Below are 6333 nucleotides of genomic sequence, written 5' to 3'. Positions count from 1 at the left end.
CTCATTGGGTCTCTAATGACCTACGAAATGACATGTCAAGCTCATGACGAACTCGAGAACCCCCTTCCAAAGAACAGGAAGGATATGGCACTCAAATCACAAGAAGACCACTTGAAAGGAACATCAAGTGATGAGGACAGTGACAATGACATTGCACTTTTGACTCAAAAGTTTAAAAAATATTTAAGAAAGAACAGATTTAAAAATAATACAAAAAATAAATTTGAACAAAAGAAGGACCAAGTGATTTGCTATGAATGCAAAAAACCGGGACACTATAAGAACGATTGTCCTCAAGCCAAAAAAAGAACATCAAAGAAGAAGGCATTCAAGGCAACGTGGGATGATTCAAGCGCATCCGAAGAAGAGGAGTCCAACACCGAGCAAGTTGCTCATTACGCGCTAATGGTGTTAGGAGAAGAGGTATGTGATTTATTTAATGAAGACTTATCTTTTGAAGAACTATCTATCGCTTTTCATGAATTATTTGATGAATGTAGAACTGTTAGCAAGAAGTTAAGTATCTTAAAGAAAGAGCATGCTTTGCTACAAGATAAGTTTGATAGTCTTCAAACTCCTCCATGCTCTAAGTGTGAGCACTTAGAAGCAATAAAAAATGAAAATTTGCTTCTTAAGGAAACCTTAAACAAGTTTAAGGTTGGTAGCAAAGGATTAGATATGATCCTTGCACACAAGGGTCACATCGCAAATAGAAATGGAATTGGATTTGTAAAAGGATTACATCAAAATCCTACCACTTTCATAAAAGGACCTACATTACATGTTTCCTCTTATATGAAATGCAACTTTTGTTGCAAATCCGGACATATTGCCTACAAATGCCCATTTAGGAAAATTAGTTCACAAAAATTAATATGGGTTCCTAAAGGAACTATAAAGAATTCAATCATAAATAACAAAGTTAGTGGGTCAATTTTTGAGGCACCCAAAATCAAATGGGTACCTAAAAATCATCCTCTTTTGTAGACAAACCCACAAGCTAGGAGCAAGAGATGGTATCTCGATAGTGGATGCTCAAGACATATGACTGGAGATCCATCTCATTTCTCTATGCTCACTAGCAAAGAAGAAGGGTACGTTACCTTCGGAGACAACAACAAGGGCAAAATCATTAGCAAGGGAACTATTGGTAACAAATTTAATTTTTCCATTGATGATGTCTTACTAGTTGATGGATTGAAACATAATCTCTTGAGTATTAGTCAACTATGCGATAAAGGTTACATCGTTAGATTTGAATCAAATATGTGCATTATTGAAAAACCAAATCATAACATGACTATGATTGCTTTAAAACAAAATAATGTCTATACCATCAATCTTGATGAACTAAGTAAAGAAATGTGCTTCTCCGCCGTAAATGATGATGCTTGGCTTTGGCATAGGAGATTAGGTCATGCAAGCATGAAAACAATATCTAAGATCTCATCTCAAGAATTAGTACGAGGAATTCCAAATATAAAGTTTATTAAGGACAAAGTATGCGATGCATGTCAACTAGGCAAACAAATAAAAACAAGCTTCAAACCAAAAAATCAAATTAGCACTACTAGACCATTACAATTGATCCATTTGGACTTATTTTGGACCAATTGATACAACAAGTCTAGGTGGAAGCAAATATGCTTTTGTGATTGTGGATGACTACTCTAGATACACTTGGACCTATTTCTTAGCTCACAAAAGTGATTGCTTCAAGTGTTTCTCTAAATTTTGTAAACTCACTCAAAACGAAAAAGGCTTCATGATTTCATCAATTCGAAGTGATCACGGTGGTGAATTCCAAAATCGTGACTTTCAAAATTTTTGCGAAAGTAATGGGTACAATCACAACTTCTCAACTCCAAGAAATCCTCAACAAAATGGAGTAGTCGAAAGGAAAAATAGAAACCTACAAGAAATGGCAAGAACTATGTTGAATGAACATAGTTTACCTAAGTACTTTTGGGCCGAAGCCGTAAATACGGCTTGCTACATCATGAATAGAGTTCTAATAAGACCATCCTTATCCAAAACTCCCTATGAATTATGGAATAGCAAAAAACCAAACATCTCCTATTTTAAAGTTTTTGGTTGTAAATGCTTTATTTTAAATGAAAGGGATGCTTTAGGAAAATTTGATGCTAAATCCGATGAAGGCATCTTTCTTGGTTACTCTTCCGTTTCTAAAGCTTTTCGGGTTTTTAATAAAAGAACTTTAGTAATTGAAGAGTCTATTCATGTAGTTTTTAATGAAATTTTCGATTTAAAGAAAAATGATTTTGATGATGATCTTGGTTTTGATAATTTGAATTTAAATGAACCCTCTCCTCAAAATAGCCATTTGAATGCATCTTCTTCCGAAATTTCTTTACCAAAAGAATGGAAGTATGTAGATGCTCATCCAAAAGAGCAAATTATAGGAGATACATCAAAAGGGGTTCAAACTCGTTCTTCTTTCAAAAATTTCTGTGCTAACGCCGCTTTCCTTTCTCAAATTGAACCTAAATGCATTGACGAAGCCTTAAAAGATGATTTTTGGATCATTGCAATGCAAGAAGAATTGAACCAATTTGAGAGGAATGAGGTATGGAAGCTTGTTCCTAGACCAAGTGACCACTTAGTCATAGGTACTAAGTGGGTCTTTAGAAACAAGGAAGACGAAAATGGTATCGTGGTTAGAAACAAGGCTAGATTAGTGGCCAAAGGTTTCAACCAAGAAGAAGGTATCAATTACGAAGAAACCTTCGCTCCCGTGGCTCGATTAGAAGCCATAAGGATGCTCCTTGCCTATGCTAGTAGTAATAATTTTAAACTATTTCAAATGGATGTTAAAAGTGCTTTCTTGAATGGCTTTATTTCCGAAGAAGTATTTGTCGAACAACCTCCTGGATTTGAAAATTCTCTTCTTCCTAATCATGTATTCAAATTGACTAAAGCTCTCTATGACTTAAAACAAGCTCCTAGAGCTTGGTATGAAAGGCTTAGTTCCTTTCTTATTTTAAATAATTTTACCAAAGGCAAGGTTGATACTACATTGTTTATTAAACATTTTGAAAATAATTTTCTTATTGTGCAAATTTATGTTGACGATATTGTGTTTGGCTCTTCGGATGAATCACTATGTGAATCATTTGCCAAATGTATGAGTCTTGAATTTGAAATGAGTTTAATGGGTGAATTAACTTTCTTTTTGGGATTACAAATCAAACAACTTAGTGATGGTATATTTCTTAACCAATCCAAATATACATTAGAATTGTTAAAACGATTTAACATGGATAGTTCAAAAGCAATAAACACCCCTATGAGTACTGCGACTAAATTAGATATGGATGAAAATGGTGAAAGTTTCGATCAAAAAACATATAGGGGAATGATAGGTAGTCTACTCTACCTCACTACGACTAGACCGGATATTATGTTTAGTGTAGGACTTTGCGCTAGGTTTCAATCTAATCCTAAATTATGTCATCTTAAGAGTGTTAAAAGAATATTTAGATATCTTAAAGGAACTCCAAATTTAGGATTATGGTATCCAAAATCTGAAAAATTTGATTTAATAGCCTATGCGGATGCCGATTTTGGCGGATGCAGAATAGATAGAAAAAGTACATCCGGAACATGCCAATTTTTAGGACATGCACTTGTTTCTTGGACTTCCAAGAAACAAAATTCAGTTGCACTATCTACGGCGGAAGCCGAATACATTGCTGCAAGTGCATGTTGTGCACAAGTCATTTGGATGAAAAATACATTAGAAGACTATGGAATTCACTTTAAAAATATTCCCATAAAATGTGATAATACTAGTGCCATATGTCTTACTAAAAATCCAATTCAGCATTCTAGAACTAAGCACATCGACGTTAGGCATCATTTCATACGCGATCATGTCCTTAACAATAATGTTGTTCTAGAATTCATTGACACAAAGCATCAATTAGCAGATATATTCACAAAAGCCTTGAATGAAGACCAATTTGAATTCATTAGAAGGGAATTAGGTATGTTAAATTGTCCCTAAACAATAAACTTGTTTGATTGGATTTTCCGTAAAGTTTTTCATCTTCTTTCCGTCTCTCATTCTCCTTCAAATTCCATATGACATGTTGTGAAATCTCGAAATCGACTTTGATGACTTGATTATGAATTTCAAGTTAGCGATTTGATTTAAATAAGTTTTATCTAAATCATAATCTTGATCTTGCAAAATTGGAATCACAAATAATATCTTTTGGCATTCATGAATTGATACTTACAAATATGAAAGTATTGGCATTCATGACTTGAATTTGATTGAAACATTGTATGCTTAAATTAATCATTCTCCTATGTTTCAAAAATTCTTTAAATGCCTTATGTGATGTTTAAAAAGTAATGTTGAGATTTTCATAAATTTGACGATTTGAATGAGTTTGTATTCGAATTATGATCTTGACTTCGTGAAATTACTACTTGAATTTTTTTTTTTTCCCAATCTCTCTCTTATATACATCTACAATTTCTCTTATTCATAGAAAGAAGAGATTAGATAATATGAATGCATGCTGAATTTTCCTCTAAAATGAACTCTGCGTAAATATTTTTGCATACTTAATTTTCAATGATAAAATCGTTGTATGACAAAATATGTGCTTCAAGTCTCATTTTCCTTTTTGTTGATGACAAAGGGGGAGAAAAGTGATGACTTATATCATTCTTAATAGCATGACAAAATATGAATTGCAAAATCCTTGAGAAAAGTGATCGATCGATGATTATCTTATATGCCTTGCAAAATCCTTGAAAATATCGTAAGATTGATTGATCATATTGAATGCATGTCTAAAATGTATAATCATGCAATTCAAGTTGAAAATCTTTATCTCTTGTCATAGTAAAATTTGTCTCTTATCTTTCGACTTGAAAAAGATTTTCATCAAAGTTTCGCATTTACATTATGCTTAATGAGAATAACGATAAGTTCTACGGTTAGAGCTTATCGGTTTATACTTGAATTCAATGATGAAATTCAAGTATTTTATCTTCTCATAATATGGCATATAGATAGGGGGAGTTACGTTTAACTCCATCATCAATTGATTGTCATTATCAAAAAGGGGGAGATTGTTGAATCTCGGATTTTGATGATAAAATCAATTGATGGGTTATTTGATCTAATCCATATTATTGAGTTAAGTGTGCAGGATTAACTACGATAACCAGAAAACACAAAGCGAGAATACCGGAGTCAAGTTCGATGGACGTTTAAGAGTCCGAAGAATCGTCGGAGATGCTGCCAGAACCAACCGAGAAGAAATCGGGAACCTGTCGGAATTTTCGGAAGTTCGCCGAAGAGATCGTCGGAGGTTCACGGAGATCACCGAGAAGGCTCGGCTACTCATTAAAGTCATCACAAGTTCGGGAGCTTGCTAGAAGCCCGTCGGTAGAAAGTTCGTCGGAAAGCTCGCCAGAACAAGACTCGACGTTCGCGGTTGAAAATTTGCTTAGGACGTGTTTTGGTTATGTAGTCCACTTGTAATTAGGATTAGGATTAAGAGGTAATCCTATATCCTGGTTAGGGGCCAACTGGGCCCAAAGTCAGAGTTGGTTTAGGCTAAAAATTAAGCTAAACCAGCGAACTAGAGAGCCAAGATTGAAGCCCAACTAGTGGCTAAAAACACTGTAGTCGGGCTGAAAACACTGTAGGCGGTGGCACCGCCTAGCTGGGCGGTGACACCTCCTTGGCTGGGCAGTTGCACCGCCCAGCACCCGAGCGTTGGGTGGTGGCACCGCCTGGCTGGGCGATGGAACCGCCAGCACTGGGAACCCTAAGAGAATTCAAATTTTGGAGCCCAAAATTTGAATCCTCTTGAGGCCTATAAATGCCCCTCAAATCTCAGCTGAGGTTACAACTTTTGAGAAGCATTTTGATTGAAAGAAAAGTCTTAGAAAGTCTTAGCAAGCCTTGTTTTCAATTTGCTAGAGAGTTCTCCTCCTTCTTTCTTATTGAAAATTTGTAAGAGGTTGAGCTGCTTGTAAAAGGTTGTAAGAGGGGTGTTTACCCTTCCATTTCAAGAGACTTGCTAGTGGAAGGTGGGAGCCTCATCGAAAAGGGGCCTCGCAAGTGGAGTAGGTCATTTGACCGAACCACTCTAAAAATCGGCGTAATCTCTGGTTTGCTTTTTATTATTGTCATTTACATTACTGCAAATCTTCTTACTACTTTAGTTCCTTATTACTCTTGCTGTGCAACTTCAAGAATACGCCTTCAAGTTAAATTTCTCAAGTTTCGTTCTTAACGTACGAAAGATTTTGTTAAAATCGAAGTTTTAATCCGCTGCACTAATT

This window comes from Musa acuminata, chromosome BXJ1-9 (genome assembly GCF_036884655.1).
Source record: "Musa acuminata AAA Group cultivar baxijiao chromosome BXJ1-9, Cavendish_Baxijiao_AAA, whole genome shotgun sequence".
NCBI classification, from domain to species: Eukaryota; Viridiplantae; Streptophyta; class Magnoliopsida; order Zingiberales; family Musaceae; genus Musa; species Musa acuminata.
Note: the sequence above shows the minus strand (reverse complement) of the source record.